Here is a 20,451-nt window from a genome sequence, read left to right on the forward strand (position 1 = left end):
TTACAGAAAATATAAGAGACAGAGGAACAAGTTCATTGACTGTATAATGGTAATAAAATAATCCAGAATGTGGGAAATTACATAGGATGAATGACTTATCAATAGAAAAAGACACAAAAATAAAACATGAAGGGGAAATGTTGAAGATTAAAATAAACATAAAAGACAGGTCAACCAAACTTGTGGCCCTTGTTTTGATTCTGTTTTAAAGGAATTGATGGTACAAAGAGAGTTAAGATGCAAGAGAAATGATTTGACACCTAATACTTGTTTGACACTATTAAGAAAATACTGTTAATTTTATCGAGACATATTAAAATAATTGTTCAGTTGGGGTTTGGGTAATTGGTGCTTTAGATGAGTCAAAATGGGGCATGTATTACTAATTGTTGAAGTTAGCTAAGAGGTACATGAGGGATCACTACCGTTTTCTCTTTTCATTTGTAAATGTTTGGAAATTTTCATGATTAAAAACAAACGATAACAAGAACAAAACCATAATTATCTCTTCTTGTCAAAGAATTTCTCCTCTTTTTAGATGTAATAATCTTAGCAAGTTATCTGAAGATTTTTCGTCATAGTTTGCTCATCTGTGAGAGAAATATATTAATTCTTCTCCTATAGTGTTGTCTGAAAGAAATGTACCATGCATATAAAACTTTTTCAATATTGCTGAGTACATAAGTACCCAGTATTTCTCATTAATGACTATGCTATTATTTTAATAATTTATTTTACTTTTTTTAAGTTGAAATTGATACTTTGGCTATCTCTAATTATTTTACTTTACATCTGGCCTTTGCTGTTTTCCTTCAACAAGTGTTCAATCTCTAACGGTTTTCTCAATAATTATATGGGCAGTAAACTTTCTGAAATTTTGCTAAGAGAATAGATTGTAAAAATTCCCATGAAACATACAAAAAATTGTACCTATGTGAGGTGATGGGTGTGTTAAATTTATTTTGGATATATATTTGGATACATATTTTATATATATATATAAATTACTGCATTGTACACCTTAAACTCACAGAAAGTTATAGAAAATTTTATGCCAATTATACATCAATAAAGCTTGGGAAAAAATTTTCCCCCTCCTCTTTAAATGATAAATTACATGGTTTTAAAATTATTTTCTTTAGGAATATTAAGTACATTCCCCACTATCTCATTAGTAATTGGATGTTGTGATAGTTAATTTTGTGTGTCAACTTCATTGGGCCACAGAGCGCCCAGATATTTGGTAAAACATTGTTCTGGGTATTTCTGTGAGGGTGTTTTTGGATGAAATTAACATTTAAAGTGGTGGACTTATTAATGCAGTGTTTCCTCCCTGATGTTGGTGCATCTCATCTAATTAGTTAAAGCCATGAATATAAGGAAAATCTGACCCTCCCCTGAGTAAGAGAGAATTCTTCCTGACGGTCTTCAAACTGGAATATTGACTCTTCCATTTGATGGACTTTTTACTGGGTATCAGCTCTTCCTGGTTCTACATAAGCCTACCACCCTTAAAATTCAAACCAGGACGTCAGCTTTGCAGATTTCGGACTTGCCACGCTTTATAAGCACATGAGCTGATTCCTTACAATAATAAAAAAAAATTATCTCTAGATCTGTCTGTCTATCTATCTATCTATCTATCTATCTATCTATCTATCTATCTATCTATCTATGCTGTGAATGGAACTGGAACCCTGCTCCCTGGTCTAACAGCCGAATCTAGCAAATATGCTGCATATGCTTAAAGTCAGTACAGTAAAACTCCATGCTGTACTGTGAAACAGTCATGCAGGCCTCATAAGCCTGTGTCTAAATGACCTTGCAACCCCTCATCTCATGACTAAAAATGCCGGTAGGATGAATCAGCAACAGGAAGACATCATGAGTACCTCGTTGTCACATTTCCCAGTTGTATTTCTTAGTGACTGAGGGAAAAATCGATGACCCTGGTCTTTGTCTCCTTCCACACATAGATGACATCAACATTACAAGCCTTGTTGATGTATAACTGAAAAGCTCTTGTTATCTTTGAAGTAGATGACTATCAGATATGTAAGTCCTTTTCTGCATGTACACTGCTTTGTTACAAGGCATATAAATTGTACTCAGATCTGTAGACCTTGGAGCAGTTCCTCAGAATACTCTGTTGGACTGTTTCCCAGGATTTGATTTCCTCACTTTGATTATCAAATAAGCTCCTTTATTTAACCTTTACCTAGATTCCTTATTTCAGTCCACAATACATATACACATATACACACACACGTATACACACATATATTGTGAAAATTAATAAATAGAAACTTCATTTCAAATGGAGTCAGGAGACCAGAATAGTGAACTCTCATGTATGTGCTACTCAAAGCACACTACAGACCCCAATAGGAAGAGAATTATCTTGCATCTCTGGCAGAAAGTGATACTATTTACTACTGCAGCAGAAAGAAGGAAGACATTCTTCCTTGCCCAGCAACAGCTCAGCCAATGAGAGACTGCCATAACTCAGCCAGTGAAAAGCCAGCACACTTTGAACTCCCAGTCTCCTGGATGAACTCTTCATTTACAACAGCCACTCCCCACTTCATAAAAACGTTTCTCTACTTTGTTTCTCCAGATTTGTATATGATTTGCCATAAACTGTATGTCCTGTCTTGCAATTCTTTGCCATTCTCAAATAAACCCATTCTGCTCGTAAAATAAATGACTGTTTATTTGTTTTAGGTGAACATTATTTTGGTGGACTGTATGGAGATACAGAGAAGACCCTTGACAACTCTATGGCTGATGCCCAAATGGATGTGGTACCCACAGAGCCCACTGAGCTTACTGCTTTCTTGCTGACTCTGGAGTGTGAGTTGTATTTCCTGATCTCAAGCTCTGTTCTCTTTGTGTTTTAAAGCTCTCCAGGCCTTATTCAGGATCTGTCCTTTCTGTTAAAGGCTTTATTCCATTCTGTGACTACTCATTTGGCCTTTGGTCTGATTTCTTTTGTAATCAGGCTAGTGAAATTGTGCTGTTCAGCCTTTCACCTGAATTCTTCAGAATTAGGCTGTATCTATTGGAACAGTGCAAGCCTGTGGCATGATTCCTTTCAAAGCAGGATGTTCCTACTGCAGCTGTGTTGTCCTTTGGTTTGATTCCCATAGGAACTGGGCTGTTCTATTGAACATGTGCATGTATTTGGATTACAGGCTGTTTAGGAAATATTCTCTTGCTCTACATGAAATCTTCTAAGAAATGGGATCCCAGTCACCTAAATCATTTAAAGGTGCCTCCCCTTCAGGAGTCTGGCCAGTTTTGTGTTTAAAAACCCTCATCCCTCCTCATGCATAAGTCTAACCAAATGGACCAACTTAACCAAAAGTAATTTAGAACACCAATGGCCATCATGGGGAAGATTTGAACTCCCCAAACTTACTTTTCTCAAAACCAATTTGGAAATCCATAGCTCTGAAATTTCCAAAACTGAATGGAACACCTATTCGATTGGTATTTTGAGGTTTCTATACATTACCGGGAGCGTAAAATTTTCTCTCTGCAAAATAAAATTTTAAGATTAACTGAGGCAAACAAACAATTAAAGAAAGACAAAATGGCTCTGAAGACTCTCTTTCCCCTCCTCCATCACCTTTGTCTCTGGACACATGGCAGCCCCTATGTGCTCAGGCCCCAACTCTGGCACCATCTTCCTCCTTTTCTTCTATGCCACCTATGCCTCCTCTGTACCCTCAGTTTTCTTATTCTATTTCTCTGACGAAACTTCCCTTTTTCCCTAAGCCTCTCCCCACTTTGTCCTCTTCTGAACCTAACAGAACGTGCCCATTTAAAGTTAAGTTTTCTGAGAATCCAAACAAACTTCAAGTCTCTTATTTCCCTGGACTGAAGCTCAAATTACAAGGGGTGGTTAAATAGTTTCCTAAAGTTAATGAGGACCCACATAGTTTTTATGAAGAATTTAATGTCATTATTCAAACTTACCAATATGGTTTTTCAAACCTATATCAGTGAGTCCACGTGCTTGTTGGTGAGGGTAAAGCCAAACATTGGATAAAACTTGCCTGATGGGAAAATCCTGAAAGGGATCTAGAAAGACAAACCCCTACCTTTTCACAAGAGGGTAGATCACTCACTGGGAAACCCCACTAAGCAATTACAGTAGCTTTTCCTAAGCCTGTTCATTGGAACAAAATTCAGGCTTCTGCAGAAAAATATGATGAACCTGTTTATGACTATTATAATCAACTTCAGTTTGTTTTTAGTTTTTTAAGTCCTGGCTTTCCTTAAGACATTTAACACACTTGGGTAACTTTTAACACTATGTTTATTGATGGGCTGAACCAGGACCTTTCTCTTTTAGTTAAAAGGTCCAGGGTGGAATGGGAAATTATATACACTCCAGATTTAGTTAATTTAGCAAATCAGTATTTTTGCACCCTAGATGAGTCATCTAAAAGAAAGATTGCCAAAGTTGTTAATCTTCAACTTCAGCAAATCAACTCCCTACATGAAACCTCATAGTTTCTGCTATTATTGCATAGAGCCAAGACATTGGAAAAGAGATTGTTATAAACTTAAGTGTTTAAGGCTCTTTCAGTTTCTAACCAGTATTTCCAATGTCCTCTTAATTCCCAATGATGGGCCTCTGAAGAACTACAGGGGTTCTTCCCAATACTCCCTTTTAATTGGCTCAGAGAAACAACTCTCCAGATTGAGAATGAATCTCTCTCTGTTTTTATTGACACTGGAAGTACACTCTCAGTGCTCAACCCCAGTACTACAAAGCAGCCTCTGGCTCAGAGTACTAAAATAGTTCAAATACTGTGGTGTCTAATGAACCTCAAAATGTTTCTGCCTTTGAACCCATCTCCTTTTGTTTAGGCCCTACAACAGATATCCACCATTTTCTCCTCAGACCACATTCATTAATTAGGTTGAGACTTATAAAAATATCACAATTGTATCTCTTTCTCTCAAAAGGGGGAAATAATTCTAAAATTTCACAGTAACAATAAAAATAGCCAACCAAGTGAATTAAATGACCCTTCCGAATATTTTATTTATTTCATCTCTGATCGTATTAGAGCTGATTCTGGAGACACTGATTATTTGTCCCTATCGAATCATCTACCATCATCCTTATTGACAAAATCTCCAACTAATATTGGCAAAATTCACAATGCACCTCCCGTCAAGATTAAAATAGATCTCTCAAAACCTCTTTGCCGAATTAATCAATACCCTATAAGTAAAGAAGCTTTCAAGGTATAAAGCCCATAATAGATTACATGTCTCATTATCCCTTGCACTAGTACCTATAATACTCTTAACTTACTTGGGAGAAAACCCAAGGGCCAAGGGAGGAGGTTTGTCCAGGACCTCTGAGTAATTAACCACGTTGTTATCCCTCAATACCCTGTTGTTTCTAACACTCACACACTAACATCGGTCCCAACTAAAAGCAAATTCTTTACTGGAATTGATTTATGCAGTGCATTCTTTAGCATTCCAGTTGATGAAGCTAGCCAATGCCTTTTGCCTTCACTTGGGAAGGAAAACAATTCACCTGGACAGTAAAGCTTCAGGGTTTCACTGTGAGTCGTTCTTATTTCTCACTAGTCCTTAAGGCTAATCTGGATGATATAAAGTTTCCTAGGGATTCTACTTTGTTGTAATATGTCAACAATTTGTGTTTTTACTCTCCTTCCTGAGCTTCCTTACAGAAAGACAGCTTCCACTTGCTAAAGCTTTTAGCCTTAAAGGGACATAAGTTTGCCAAGAAGAAATTGCAGTTCGTCCAAATCAGGTTCAATATCAGACCAAGTGCTACACCTAGATTCAGATAAGCTTCATGGAGTCCTAAGTTTCCCAAAACCCAAAACTATGCATCAACTGCAAGGTTTTCTTGGGCTAGCTGGTTATTATTGAAATTGGCTTCCAAATTTCTCTTTTATGGCTAAACTTCTGTATATTTTACTAAAGAACAACAACCTTAACCCCATTTTATGGGAAGAAGAGGATGACATAACCTTTAAATCCTTAAAGGAAAATTTAATGAATCCACCTGCCCTTAGGCATCCCAATTACCAGCTTCCCTTTTTCCTTTTTGTATATACAAAGGGAGGAAATCTCCTTGAGGACTCATCCCAAAACATGGGACCATCATTGACCCCTAGGGTATTATAGCCAACAACTGGACTGTGGCAAGGGGATATCCCCTTTGCCTTAGAGCCATTATACTCTTTTGACTAAGGCCACCACGGAAATAATTATGGGATCCTCTTTAGCCATATTCATTCCTCATGCAGTAGAAGCCCCCGTGAATTCTTGTCACACTCAACATTTTTCAGTCAGCTGCCTCACCTCCTATGAAATCTTTTTGCTAACTTCTTTTCACAGAACTCTTTCACATTGTAATAACTTTATCCATGTTACTCTTCTCTCCTCCATGACTGTTAAAGCCCCTCATGACTGCTTAATACTGACAGATCACCTCCTGATCCTTCATGGTGATCTGAAGAAAACTCCTTTGAGTAATGCTGACTTTTCATGGTTCACTGATGGTTCTTATTTAAAAGGTGACAACGGTAAATATAGTGTTGGATATGCAATATCGACACCTTTGATGTAACTGAAGTGACACCTTTCCATTTGGCTACTACAGCTCAACACACCAAATTATATGCACACACACAGGCCTGCAAACGGCAGGCCTAGCAAAAGGCAAAACTGCCAACATCTATACTGATACACTTTCAGAGAGGCTCATGATTTTGAAATGTTGTGAAGACAACCTGTCTTTCTTACTTCCAGTGGAAATAAATTTAAAGATAGCTCGTACATTCAGGAATTATTGGATGCTATACTTTAACCTGCTACTTTAGCTATTATTAAGATCCCAGGGAATTCTAAATTTGACTCTCTGGAAGCTAAAGGGAATCACCTTGCTGATAGTTCTTCAAAGAATGCTATCTTAAATGAACCAACAGCAGCCAAACTTCTGTCACGGTCCAAAGATAACTTAGAAAAACTGGCTAGAGAAGCCAAACAACCAGCCTCAGAAAAGGAAAAAACAAGGTTATAAATTCAACAGTTGTTGGTTTGATAAAAAAAGAAGGCTCTGGTTCAGGTCAAATAACAACTCAGAGCTACGAAAGACTCTAAAATTCCCAGTCCTAACCACTGTACATGCATTAAGCCATTGATCTACTAACAAAACCGTAGCATTCCTAAATTAATATTTGTAGGGAAATATTAATAAGGCCACAGAATGTGCTTCCTTGACTTGTCCCATCTGTCCAAATACAATCCAGAGAAGCTTATATGCAATGCTTTGGACATCTTAAATTCCCTAATGGGCCACTCAAGTTTTGGCAAATGGATTTCATATGGTTGCTCCTGTCTCACAGATATAAGCATGTTTTAGTCATGATATGTATGCTTTCTCACTGGAATGAAGCCTTCTTTGTAGACGGGTTACTACCTCTTCTGTGGCTAAAGTTCTTTTGGAAAAGATTATCTGTACGTGGGGAACCCCTCTTGCACTTCATAGTGATTGAAGAGCAATCTACCAGTCAGGCATTCTGACAAATCTGTGTTACTTGGTCAATTTTACAACACTTTCCCTGCAGTTACCACCCTTAATCCTCTGGCTCAATCGAAAGCACTGACATAACTAAGACTCTATTGTCAAAATGTGTGAGACCCTCCAAATACCTTGGCCGAAAGCATTGTTGTTTGTCCTTCTAAATCTCAAATCCTCCCACTTTGGTACTCTTAAACTCTCACTCTTTGAGATAGTCATAGGATGCCCAATGCATTTAGCCCCAGCCTCTTGATCTGCAGCTGATAAAAGGAGATATACTTCAATATTGCAAAGGCTTAATTGCTTTTATCAAAAATAATCATGTTTTGCTAGAGCAATCTTTTCACAGTGCACTTCCAGGAGAAGACCTTAAGCATCACACCCTGCAACCTGGAGATTTTGTGTATTGGAAAAGTCACCTCCAGAAAGATTCTCTTCAACCTCACTGGAAAGGCCCCATCAGGTAATGTAAACTAACTCTTGAGCTGCCAAACTCCAGGAAAGAGACTCTTGGATTCATGTGACACATCTAAAGAAAATACCAAATCCTGACTGCACCTGCACATCATCTGGTCATCTAAAGGTAAAGATTTCCCAGAATTGAAGCAAATGACCTATAATGAGGTAACTTTCCAAAGAATTCTGGACTAGATCTGTTCCTCCCTCCTACCCATCCTTATTACTCAAATGTGACCTCAGTAGCTTTTCAATCTATTCATTTTCCCTCTGACATAAGACACAACACCCAGGAAAGGTCTTTCTTAGAATTGAGAGAGAAAAGGCCACTGAATCTGGAAAAATGTGACTCTGGCTCAGAAATTATTTCAGAGAAAGATCTTGATCAAAAGTGAGGAATGTGAAAATTAATAAATGGAAACCTCATTTAAAATGGAGTTAGGTCCAAAAAGAGAACTCACACGCATGTGAGTTCATACATTTGCACAATATAGACCCCAAGAGGAAGAGATTTACCTTGCAAGGAAATGATATTATTTACTAACCCAGCAGAAACAAGGAAGAAATCCCTCCTTGCCAAACAGCTCAGCCAATGAGAGACTACCATAACTCAGCCAATGAAAACCCACTGCACTTAGAATTCCCAGTCTCCTTCAAGGTCTCTTTATTTACAACAGCCCCTCCAAACTTCATAAAAGAATGTTTCTCTTTTTTGTTTTTCTGGACTTACATGTGGTTCACCACTGACCACATGTCTAGAATTGCAATTTTTTGCCATTCTTGAATAAATCCATTCTGCTTGTAAAATAATTAGCTGTTCTTTGTTTTAGGAAAACAATATACACATATATAATATGTGTGTGTGTATATATATACACAATGTATAATGTATATATGTATACAATGTAAGTGACATCTGTATTAGTGTTCTCCAGAGAAGTGGAACCAATAGGATATATATATATATATATATACATATACATACACACATATCTGTGTGGATTCCTTTACACACATATATGTGTAAAGGAATATATATTCCTTTATGTATGAATCTTCCTTTTCAAATGAATGTATTCAGCTTGATATATGATGAGCAATTTCTTTTAGTTATAAGCTATTATTAAATACATTTTTAACTAAACCTAATTAATTTTAGAATATTGTTAATCAAAATCTCAATCAAGAAGTTTTAAAGATCTTCCTCACTGTTTAATAGAGGCATAATGTTCTGCCCAGTGGATATTTATTGTGTGGAAGTTTATTCAACTAGTTTTCTATTGAGAGACATTTTCAATGTTTCCAGTGTACTTCCATTAAAATTGAAAATACAGGGGCCGGCCAGGTGGCATAGTGGTTTAGTTTGCGCGTTTTACTTTGGCAGCCCAGGCTTCGCAGGTTCAGATCCCATGTGCGGACCTACGCACTGCTTATCAAGCCATGCTGTGGCAGGCATCCCACATATAAAGTAGAGGAAGATGGGCACAGATGTTAGCCCAGAGACAGTCTTCCTCAGCAAAAAGAGGATTGGCAACAGATGTTAGCTCAGGGCTAATCTTCTTCACAAAAAAAAAAAAAATGAAAATGCAATACTGAATTGAAGAAGTCATGAAGATGGCTTGTGCATAATCCTTTTATTCTTTTGCCTGTAAATCATCAGGCAGAAGTAACAATTATTAACCACTACAACTTTATCTTTCCTTAGTTTATCCTGAGGGGTAAATTCCAGTTTCCTAGTAGAGAGTGATAACCAAATTGCACTAAAAAATAAGTAAAACCCATAGTTATTAAAGATATGCCTAAATAAAATTATATTTGTTTAATAAGAGAAAAGGATAAGCCAGACAAATGAACAAATAAGATAACTGAAATGATATTACCAACTAGATTAATAATATATCAAAAGTGAGCAGCAAAGAAAGATATTTCTCCAAAACATTTAATGGTTGTGAAACAGTATGTGTATAACCTGGTAACTTGACAACTGATTAAAAAAAATGATAGGGGAAATTAAACATTTTTCAACCTTAGTGAAGTTTTTGAGTAACATCTTTTCTTTTTCCTTCTTTCAAAAATCAATAAATCACTTTCTAGTTCCAAGACAAGATAGCATAGACTCAATTTTCTCCACTATTCTCCTCTAAATAGACCTAAATAATTCAACAGACAATCATAAAAGGATGACAGAACTTGGAAAGATGGAGGTAGACTGTCTCAGGACCTCAGGACATGAAGAATGACACTACAATGTGTTGCTTGGGTTTCCTTTTTGTCTTTCATGTATCTTAGACTCTGCATCAGAGAGTCCTATACCCTGGAATGGCTAATAGTCATAGATAAAACAAACCACATAAAACACAGAACCATAACCACAGAGAGCCTGTTCTCTCTGGCCAAAAGTCTGGGGAAAGGAAGCTCCGCGGGGACTTAGTGGTGCTCAGTGGGGAGATCCACTCTGAGGAACAGTAGCAGGCGGATCTGCTTGTAGCACTGGCTCCAGTAGAGCTTGGCGGCCAGCCTATGCTTTACAACACACTCCCAAGCGCAGTGTATTTATCTTTCCAGAATAGCAGCAACAGTAAAACCTGAGTGGTCCAACCCATTCCATGCTTCACAGCTTCCTATAAGAATAGACCAATCTCCCTGCTGCAGCAGCAACAGCCAACCCCAAGCAGACTAACACATCAGCTTCCCCACACTAGGCAGCAGCAGGTGGCCTCTCCACCCGCAAAGGTAACATCATCAGTCTCAGTGTCTCCTTGTCATCCAGGGTCTGAAGAAGATTCAGATCCAGCATCATACACCCTCCACCTGATGTTAGAAGATAAACCAAGTCTGGTGTCTTCCAACCTTGTACCTAGTGACACCAGGGGTCTAGCAGGCATCCAGCAGGAGTTCAAGCAAAAGGGAAAACTAATTAGGTCAGAATAGCAGTGCAAGGGCCCAGAAAATGAAATTGTCATTGAAACTACAGCCCACAGAATTACATGGTAAACCTAAAGAGTGTTCACCTGCTAAAATAGATAATTCAAATGGGAACAAGAGTATTCTAATATAACATCCAAAATATCTAGTATATAATAAGATATCAAGAACCAAGAAAGTCACAGTTTGAATAAGAAAGAATAATCAACTGATGCCAATACTGAGATGAATCAGACAGATAACTTTCTAAAGAGATTTTAGATCAACAACTATAAAATTGCTTCAATAAATAGCTATGAGAATTCCTTGAAAGAATAGATAATATCAACAAAGAAATAGAGGTTATAAAATAAAATGAAATGGAAATTAAATAACTGAAAATTACAATAACCAATCCCCACACACACATATACATACACAAAATTTTTTTGATGGACTCAATAGTACAGTAAGAATGACAAAAGGTAGAATCAGTGAAATTGAAGAAAGATCAATAGACTATACTCAATCCTAGCACTAGAAAGAAAATAAACTAAAAAATAAAGAAAGAAAGCCTTTTTAACTCATGGTAAAATACGAAAGATCTAACATTCAGCTCTTTGAAGTTCCAGAAGAGGAGAAAGTGTGTGGACTGGAAAAATATTTGAAGAAATAATGGCTGAAAACTTCCCAAATTTGGTGGAAGACCTAAATCCACAGGCACATAAGTTGAAAGAACTCCAAGTATGATAAACTCACCAAAACATCATAATTAAATGTTTGAAAATTAAAGGCAAAGAAAAAATATTGAAGGTAAGCAAAGAGCAACAGCACATTACTTAAAGGGGAAAACTAATTTGAATGGCAGTGGATTTCTCATCTGAAACACCGGAGGCAAGAAGAAAGTAGCACAAGATTTTTCACATAAAAAACTGTCAATGACAAATATTGTATCTGGCAAAAATCTCCTTCAGGAATGGATGGTAATAAGCAGATTCTCAGATGAAAGAAAACTAAAAAAAAGTGTAGCTAACAGATATATTCTTTAAGAATGGCTACAGGAAACTCTCTAAGTAGAAAGGAAATAATAACAAAATGAGGCTGGGAACTTCATCAAAGAAAGAAGAACAACCACTTGGGTAAAAATAAATATAATTATAATTGACTATCCTTCTCCTCATGAATTTCTTAAATTGTATTTGATGGTTGAAGAAATAACTATCACAACATCAGTTGGCATAAGAAAACTTTATAGTGTGATATATTCAAAACAGTGTGAATAAAACAAGACGAAATCCTTAAAAATATTCAAGTAAGCCATGGAAAATCAAGATATGAGAAATAGAGGAGTGAATGACAGAAGAAACAAACAGAAAACAAATGGTAAAAAAAAAAAAAACAGACAAGTTCTAATATAGCATAAATGTAAATGGTTAAATAATATACACCAATTAAAAGGCAGAGATTGGAGGTTGTATAAAAAAATATATGGCCAAGCCATGTATTGTCTGAAAGACAATCACCTAAAACACAATAAAATATGTAGGGTGAAAATAATAATATAGAAACACATATGCCTTGATAACATTTATCAATAAAAGGTAGGAGTGACTATATTGAATAAAGTAAACTTTAGAGAAAAAAAAATGTTAGTGGGGGAAAGATCATAATGATAAAAGGATCAACCAGGGGCCAGCGCCATTGCTGAGTGGTTAAAAATTTGGTGCACTCTGCTTCAGCAGCCAGAGTTCCCAGTTCAGTTCCCAGGCACAAACTTATATCACTCATCAGCCATGTTGTGGCAGTGTCCCACATATAAAGTGGAGGAAGATTGGCATGGGTGTTAGCTCAGGGCATAGCTCAGGGTGAATATTCCTCACAAAAAAAAAAAAAAAAAAGATCAACCAACCAATAAGACCCAGCAATCCTAAATGTGCATGAAACAATTGACAAGGCTTTAAAATCCATGAAACAAAAACTGACAGAGCTAAAAGGAGAAATAAAGATATCCAAGATTATATTTGTGAGCTTTAGTCACCCAATTCTCAACAATTAATAGAGCAAGTAAACAGAAAACTATCAAAGATATAGAACTGAACAACACTATCAATGAGCAGGGGCCTAATCAATATTACAGAACGCTCTACTTAACCAAAAAATACTGTTTCATGCAATAACTTAGATGGATCTCTAGAGAATTATTCTCAGTGCAAAAAGTCAACCCTGAAAGGGTATATACTGTATATGATTCCATTTATATAATATTCATGAATCAATATAATTCATGTTGAAATTATAGAATTGGGAACTGTTATGAGAGGTTCGGGGATTCGATCGGAGACGTAAAAGACACTTTCCAGTCCAAACAAATGAACTGAAGGTATATTTTATTATATAGAGGATAGTAAAGGTGATAGTTTGCAAACAGACCCGAATAGGTCAAATATTAAGAGGGAAAAAACATCAGCTCGACTGGAAAGGGAAAACATCCACATCGACTGAAGAGAAATGACACAAATCAACCGGAAAGAGAAACACCAGGTTGACCAAAAAGAGAACACATCAAATCAATTACTTCATATCAAATCAGTTACTCAAACATCCAAGCCCCACTGCCGGGGGAGTCCTGTCAATAGATGCGGCTGGGCAAGGATCACACGTCCTGGACAAGGTGTCTCTTCCACAGGTGGAGCTCTCAGCGGGTGTCAGTCTCCAGCAGTTTATATAAGCAGTTACAGAGTTTACAGAGCAAGCATCTGGTGTTCCCATGCACAAATGGTTACCAGTGGCGTACGTGCACTGAACCCCTTGGCTAACGTCCCAGCCCAGTTATTGTGAACGTGCATTGTTCTCTTTGGTTATCGTCTTAGCCCGGCACAGATGGCCAGTCCATCCCGTGCTACGACGCTCCAAGAGCCTTGAAATGTTACAACTTGCAACTCTCTCCGTGGGAGAAGGGCCAGTTCCCACCACACAGAAAGCAGCTTTTATATTTCTTTTTGTGCTGGTGGCTGTAAGTCAATGGAGCAGCCAAACATGGCTGTACTCATGTCAAGACAGGAACTTGGTGGTGAACATGATGTAGTTCACGCAGAAATAGAAGTACAATGATGTACACCTGAAATTTTTACAATGTTATAAACCAATGTTACTGCAATAAACAAAAAAAAAAAAAAAAAAAAAAAAGACAGGAACATATTAATGATTTCCAGAAATTGGGGGAGGGGGTAAGGATATGGCTATAAAAGGGCAACCTGAAAGATTCTTGTGGTGATGGGCCTATTCTGTATCTGGACTGTAGTCGTGGATACTCGAACCTACACTCATAATAAAATTGCATAGAACTAAAAACACACACATACACAAACACACATGAGAAAAGTAAAACTGGGAAAATCTGAGAAATATTGATGAATTTTCCCAATGTCACTATGTTGGTTGTAACATTGTACTTTAGTTTCACAAGGTGGTATCATAGAGGAAAGATGGGTAAAAGGTACACAGTATCTCTCTGTATTATTTCTTACAACAGTATATGAGTCTAAAATGATCTCCCAAAAGGAGAGTTTGAATTAATTAAACAACAACAACAATAGACCAAGTATTAATACATGCAACAACAATGCAACAACATGGGTGAATCACAAAAAGATGTTGAGCTACAGAAACCTTGCACAAAACTGTATATACTGTCAGATTCCACTAATATAAATGTCTAGAAAAGGAAACTAACCCGTGGTGGAAAGAAGTCAGAACAATGTTTAAGTCTGTGGGGTTTAGGGCAGAGACTAACTGAAATGGAGGTATGAGAAGAGAATTTTCTGCAGTGATAATGATTTAAATACCTTATGTGTGTGTGTGCATCTGCCAAAACTCATTGAGTGGGAAACTTAAATTTGTGTATCCAACTGTATGTAAATATTTAAAAATGGCATATATAGTTCTGTGTACTTAATTTCAGAAACCAAAAACCATAAAAATTAAGCAAAAAACTCTAGTTAATATTATATATCCATCCTGAGACATTCAAAGGGTAAAATGTATCGATGTCTGAATTTACTTTGAAATGAATAAAAAAAAATAAATAAAATGGACTAAAGTTGGAGAAAGGCATTCATAAATATATAGACATATGATAAAGCAAATAAAACAAAATGTTCATTGTACAACATAGTAGATACTCTATCAGTGTTTACTGTACATAAGTATTTCAACTTTTCCATTTATAATACAATTTTCATAATACAACATTGGGACAAAAACAAAAATATAAAAATTTCAAGTATACAAAAATGAAAAATGTAAAGATTTTAGGCTGGCCCCATGGCTTAGCGGTTAAGTGAGCGCGCTCTGCTATGGGCGGCCAGGGTTTGGATCCCGGGCGTGCTCCGGCGCACCGCTTCTCTGGCCACGCTGAGGCCACGTCCCACATACAGCAACTAGAAGGATGTGCAGCTATGACATACAACTATCTACTGGGGCTTTGGGGGAAAAAATAAATAAATAAAATTAAAAATAAAATGTAAAGATTTTGAATACCTCAACTACATTAGTACATTCATATTCCTTTCAAATATATCATTGTGTCCATTGATTAGAAGGCATAAATAAATTAAAATAAATTGAATATTTACTAAGACAAAAACAAACTTAAGGAAGAATTATGCATTTAGAAATTCAGAACCAGCATTCAAAATTGCTATAAGTTTAGGAGACTATAAAAATAGATATTTCAAGGTACATCAAGGTAAATGAAAAGAAAAGAGCTACTTCTTAAAATTGTACAATATAACCAAAGACATATTTATAGAAGGAGCATAAATTAGAGCCTGGATTTAATATTTAGTCACATAAATACATTTACAGGAAAAATAGGTAATGTATCAAGGGAAATATGAGATATCTGAGAGAAACAAACCAAAAATAAAGTAAAAAAACAAACAAAATAAAAGTCGTCAGATAAAGATGATCAATTTCTGATAAAGTAAAATTTAAAATAAATATAACAAACAGCGTTTAGAAGTTGAGAATAAAGATTTTATAAGCAACACAGAATAAAATGTATAAGGAAAACTTGGTGAAAATACTAGACACAAAAAGTAATTGTTAAAAAATATATAACTCAGGCCGGCCCCCTGGCTTAGCGGTTAAGTGCACACTCTCCGCTACGGGCGGCCTGGATTTGGGTCCCGGGCGTGCACTGACGCACTGCTTCTCCAGACATGCTGAGGCCGTGTCCCACATACAGCAACTAGAAGGATGTGCAACTATGACATACAACTATCTATTGGGGCTTTGGGGGTAAAAAAAAAAAAAAAAAGAAGGAGGATTGGCAATAATGTTAGCTGAGAGCCAGTCTTCTTCAGCAAAATGAGGAGGATTAGCACTGATGTTAGCTCAGGGCTGATCTTCCTCAAACAACAACAACAAAAAATATATATATATAACTAAAAAACGTTAATTAGCAGAACAGGCATAACTAGTTCCTGATTATTCTGCTGAATTGTAGGTAGTGTAACTCTCCCAGAAAACATCCAGATAAACAAATTGCTTTAACATAATAAACATCACAAAAATAAAATAAATAAGTAAATATATGGGAAGAGATATTTGAAGAAATAATCAAGAGTTTTCCATATGTGAAGCAAGATTATATTTCCACCTCAAAATCTGTATGCAGTGCCAGACATAATATATTAGAAAAATCTGCACATGGGCACATTTGTGAAGTCTAAGAACACAAAAAGCAAAATGAAAATTTTATTTGCATTCTTCTTAAGCTGCTTTATAGTATATTAATCTTTGTATCATGTGCTTCTCATCAGTCTTACTTTCCCATATATTGCATGGATATCCTTCAATATAATTATGTGTTTTCTAATATTTATTTATAGAGCTACAAGAAAATAGCATAGATAGATATAGGTATAGATGTAGATATAGATATATACTTGATATATGCGTGTGTAAATCATTTCCCATTCTTAACCATGTTAGCATTGTATATACCTCTTCTGTACTTTGTTTTTAATTAAAAAATACACATATGAGGGTGAAGTAATCATAAGTTTATTTTTTCTCCTTTATGTATAAGGCAGAGTGGTTTTAACAATTCCCCTATTGATGCTGTATTAAATAGCCTTGTTATCAATTTGAATACAGATAAGTATCACAGAATAGGAGACAAACATCAGCAAATAATATCTGATAAGGGCTTACTATCCAAATTATATTGCTTAAGTCAGGCTAAAAGCTAAGAAATGGGAAAAGACAGGAAAAATGTTCTCATTTTTCTCCTTAATCCATCATTGCCATGAATGAGTGTTTAATTTTTCCATTTATACTTTTAAGAGATATTGGGGTATAATTTTAATTTTTTAAATATCCTTTTTAAGCCTACTTGGGTATCAAGATTGTTTGCTTCATAAAAGAGTTGGAGATTATTTACTTTTTTGTATTCTGTGTTTAAGAGTGGTATATTATTTTTCATCGGTGTTTGGAATAACTCATAAAGGAAACCATCTGGTCTTGGGGATTCTAAAAAATAATAAAATAAATAAAATTTACAAATAAAATTTGCAAATAAAATTTACTTTCTGTTACAACTACCTCTGGTGAAGGCTTTGATTTCAACTCACCAAGAAGCCAACTCACGTTGGTTTGGTGACAAAGGCATGAATAGTAATGTTACAGAAATTATGGATGACCAATAAACATACCAAATAATACTATGTATAATTAATAATCCTGGAAATGAAAAGGAAATCATTATATAATATTCCACACTTACTTACTTTGGCAAATATTTAAATGAGTGAACAGACCAAGTTGGGATGGTAATGTGAATGAACTCTGATAACAATGAACTCGGATGCATTAGGGGTGGGAGTATAAATTTGTGCAATCGCTTTAAAAAAATAATCAGGAATTACCTGGTGAATGTTCTACAATCCATTTATTTCTGTCTTAGGTGTTCACTCTAAAACAATTTCTACTTTCACAAGGAGACTTGTCCAAATGCACGTATTGAACTCTTATTTGTAACAGCAGAAAATTGGAGAAAAAACTGGAAGTCACATGCAAAACAATGAAAGTAGACCATTATCTTACACCATACACAAAAATTAACTCAAAATGGATTAAAGACTTGAACCCTCATATACTGCTGGTGGGAGTGCAAACTGGTGCAGCCACTATGGAAAGCAGTAAGGAGATTCCTGAAAAAATTAAAGATAGAACTACCATACGATCCAGCTATTCCACTGCTGGGTATTTATCCAAAGAACATGAAAACACCAATGCACAAAGATACATCCACCCCTGTGTTCATTGCAGCATTATTCACAATAGCCAAGACTTGGAGGCAACCTAAGTACCCATCAAGGGACGAATGGACGAAGAAAATGTGGTATATATACACAATGGAATACTACTCAGCCATAAGAAATGATGAAATTCAGCCGTTTCTGACAACATGGATGCACATGGAGGGTGTTATGCTAAACGAAATAAGTCAGAGGGAGAATGTGAAATACTATACGATTTCACTCATAAGTAGAAGATAAAAACAACAACAAACAAACACATAGAGACAGAGATTGGATTGGTGGTTACCAGAGGGGAGGAGGGGAGGGAGGAGGACAAAAGGGATGACTAGGCACATGTGTGTGGTGATGGATTGTAATTAGTATTTGCGTGGTGAACATGATGTAACCAATGCAGAAATAGAAGCATAATGATGTATGCCTGAAATTAATACAATGTTACAGACCAATATTGCTGCAATAAAAAAAATACATTGGAAAAAAACAAAAGTAAAAAATTTAAAAAAGCTATGGATTTTGCAATCTTTAATAAGATACATAGAGACTAAACACAATATGTTACAAAATTTCATTTTCCAAATCCTAATTAATCAAATATTTGAAGTATTATTAACATCTGTTATATAATAATATAGTAATAACAATTGTTATTATTAGCTTAAACATTTATGGGATTTAAATATTCTCTTGTAAATCAGCACAAGAAAAAATAATGGTGGTGCAGAGATTGTGGGAGGCTCAAGACGTGTTTCAATCCAAATGTTATATTTAAGCAGTTGGGAAGATAAAACACAATTATTTTTAATTGTGCACTGGAAAATACTTATTACAGCAGCAGAAAGTAGAGAAAGCTAATGGAGCTTTCCCTATCCTAGAAGTTCTCCAAGAGAATCAATACTTGTCCTTCCATGAGTGATGAAATTAAAGTAAGATGACTGAAATAAGTCAATTCAGTCTATCCTATGATTTTTGTATTTTTCACTGAATTGACTGAATGTTTTACCAAATTGATACCACTTGTTAGTTCTGGGTTTTGAACATTCTAGCTCCAGTTCTAGGGCTAGAGAAAATTGTGTATAAACTCGAAACAAATACTTTTTTGTAAAGTAAAAGAGTTTAATTGCATGTATTTCTATACCCAATAAATCACTCAATTATATTTTCAGTTCTGTTACAGTTTTAACAGAAATGCTGTGAAATGGTCAAAATATTAAAGCTAAGTAATGAATCCAGAATTATGACTTCAAGACACTGAAATAATTGATAATATTGGAGAAAACAGTCCCTCCTTGGAATGATCAGTTAATTCCAATGGTCAATCATCGTGTACAGAACAGCCTCATGAAACATGAGCATAGTTATTAAATGAGCCCACAATCACCAAGAGAGCTCATTCTGATGTTCTACTACCTCAAATTAAGAGTACAGTATTGTCCTTCCATTCCCAATACATTTGTAAACACAGACACATTGTGCTTAATAAGAAGCAAATAGTCCATGAATTGTGTATCAGAATTGCATAGGAGAAACCTAAAACTTTTTCTCAAAGTTTCTTTTTGATTTCACTATTGGCAAATTCTCCTTAAGTGCACATGGAGCCTAATGGGGCCTCATTACTTTCCAGGATGCCTGGGAGAACTGAGTTAGCAACCCCAGGGATGTTTTAACTAGCTATTCTGTTTGGATCCAAGCTATAGGTGCAAGGGCTTGTAATTTCCTCTAGTTGATTACAACTTTTTACTGTTATATTGTAGCACTCTAACAAGTCCCCTGGCATGTCCAGGACAGGAGTTTAACTGGCAGGGCTCCCAGCTCCAGGAAGTTGATTAAAAAAAAAAAAAATCTGCTTTGAAGCCTTTTTTTTTTTCATGTTATGTGAGAGACAATTTAAATCTTTGCTCAGTTCCTATGCTTTTAACCTGCCCTATTTTTAATAAATAGTCTCACGGGGAGGCCAAGTGATTTTCTACTTAGAGAAACCAAACCACCACAAGGAAACTCCCTGTGACACATGTCCATCAGAACAAAGCAATCACACTTTGAATTCCAATTGTTGGATGATCCTGATGCTTTTTCTTTGTTCTCCAAGAAAAAAATTTCTTTTTACTTTATTGTTGTTGTTTCATAAACCCCCTAACTCACCTTTGAAAAACAGATAGAATATATTGTTGAGTCCTCTAT

At 35.9% G+C, this 20,451-nt stretch overlaps 1 long non-coding RNA gene across 1 annotated transcript in view; it reads left to right on the forward strand.

Moving 5' to 3' along the window:
• The window catches only part of LOC101400910 (uncharacterized), a 112,601-nt gene that overhangs the window by 79,839 nt on the left and 12,311 nt on the right, over window positions 1–20,451 (forward strand). The window contains exon 3 of the long non-coding RNA XR_015555470.1: window positions 2,725–2,853. This is a non-coding gene — a long non-coding RNA (uncharacterized LOC101400910). The remainder of the gene's footprint in view (window positions 1–2,724; window positions 2,854–20,451) is intronic.

Source organism: Ceratotherium simum, chromosome 1 (genome assembly GCF_057802395.1).
Source record: "Ceratotherium simum simum isolate JZ-2026a chromosome 1, ASM5780239v1, whole genome shotgun sequence".
In the NCBI taxonomy this organism is placed as follows: domain Eukaryota; kingdom Metazoa; phylum Chordata; class Mammalia; order Perissodactyla; family Rhinocerotidae; genus Ceratotherium; species Ceratotherium simum.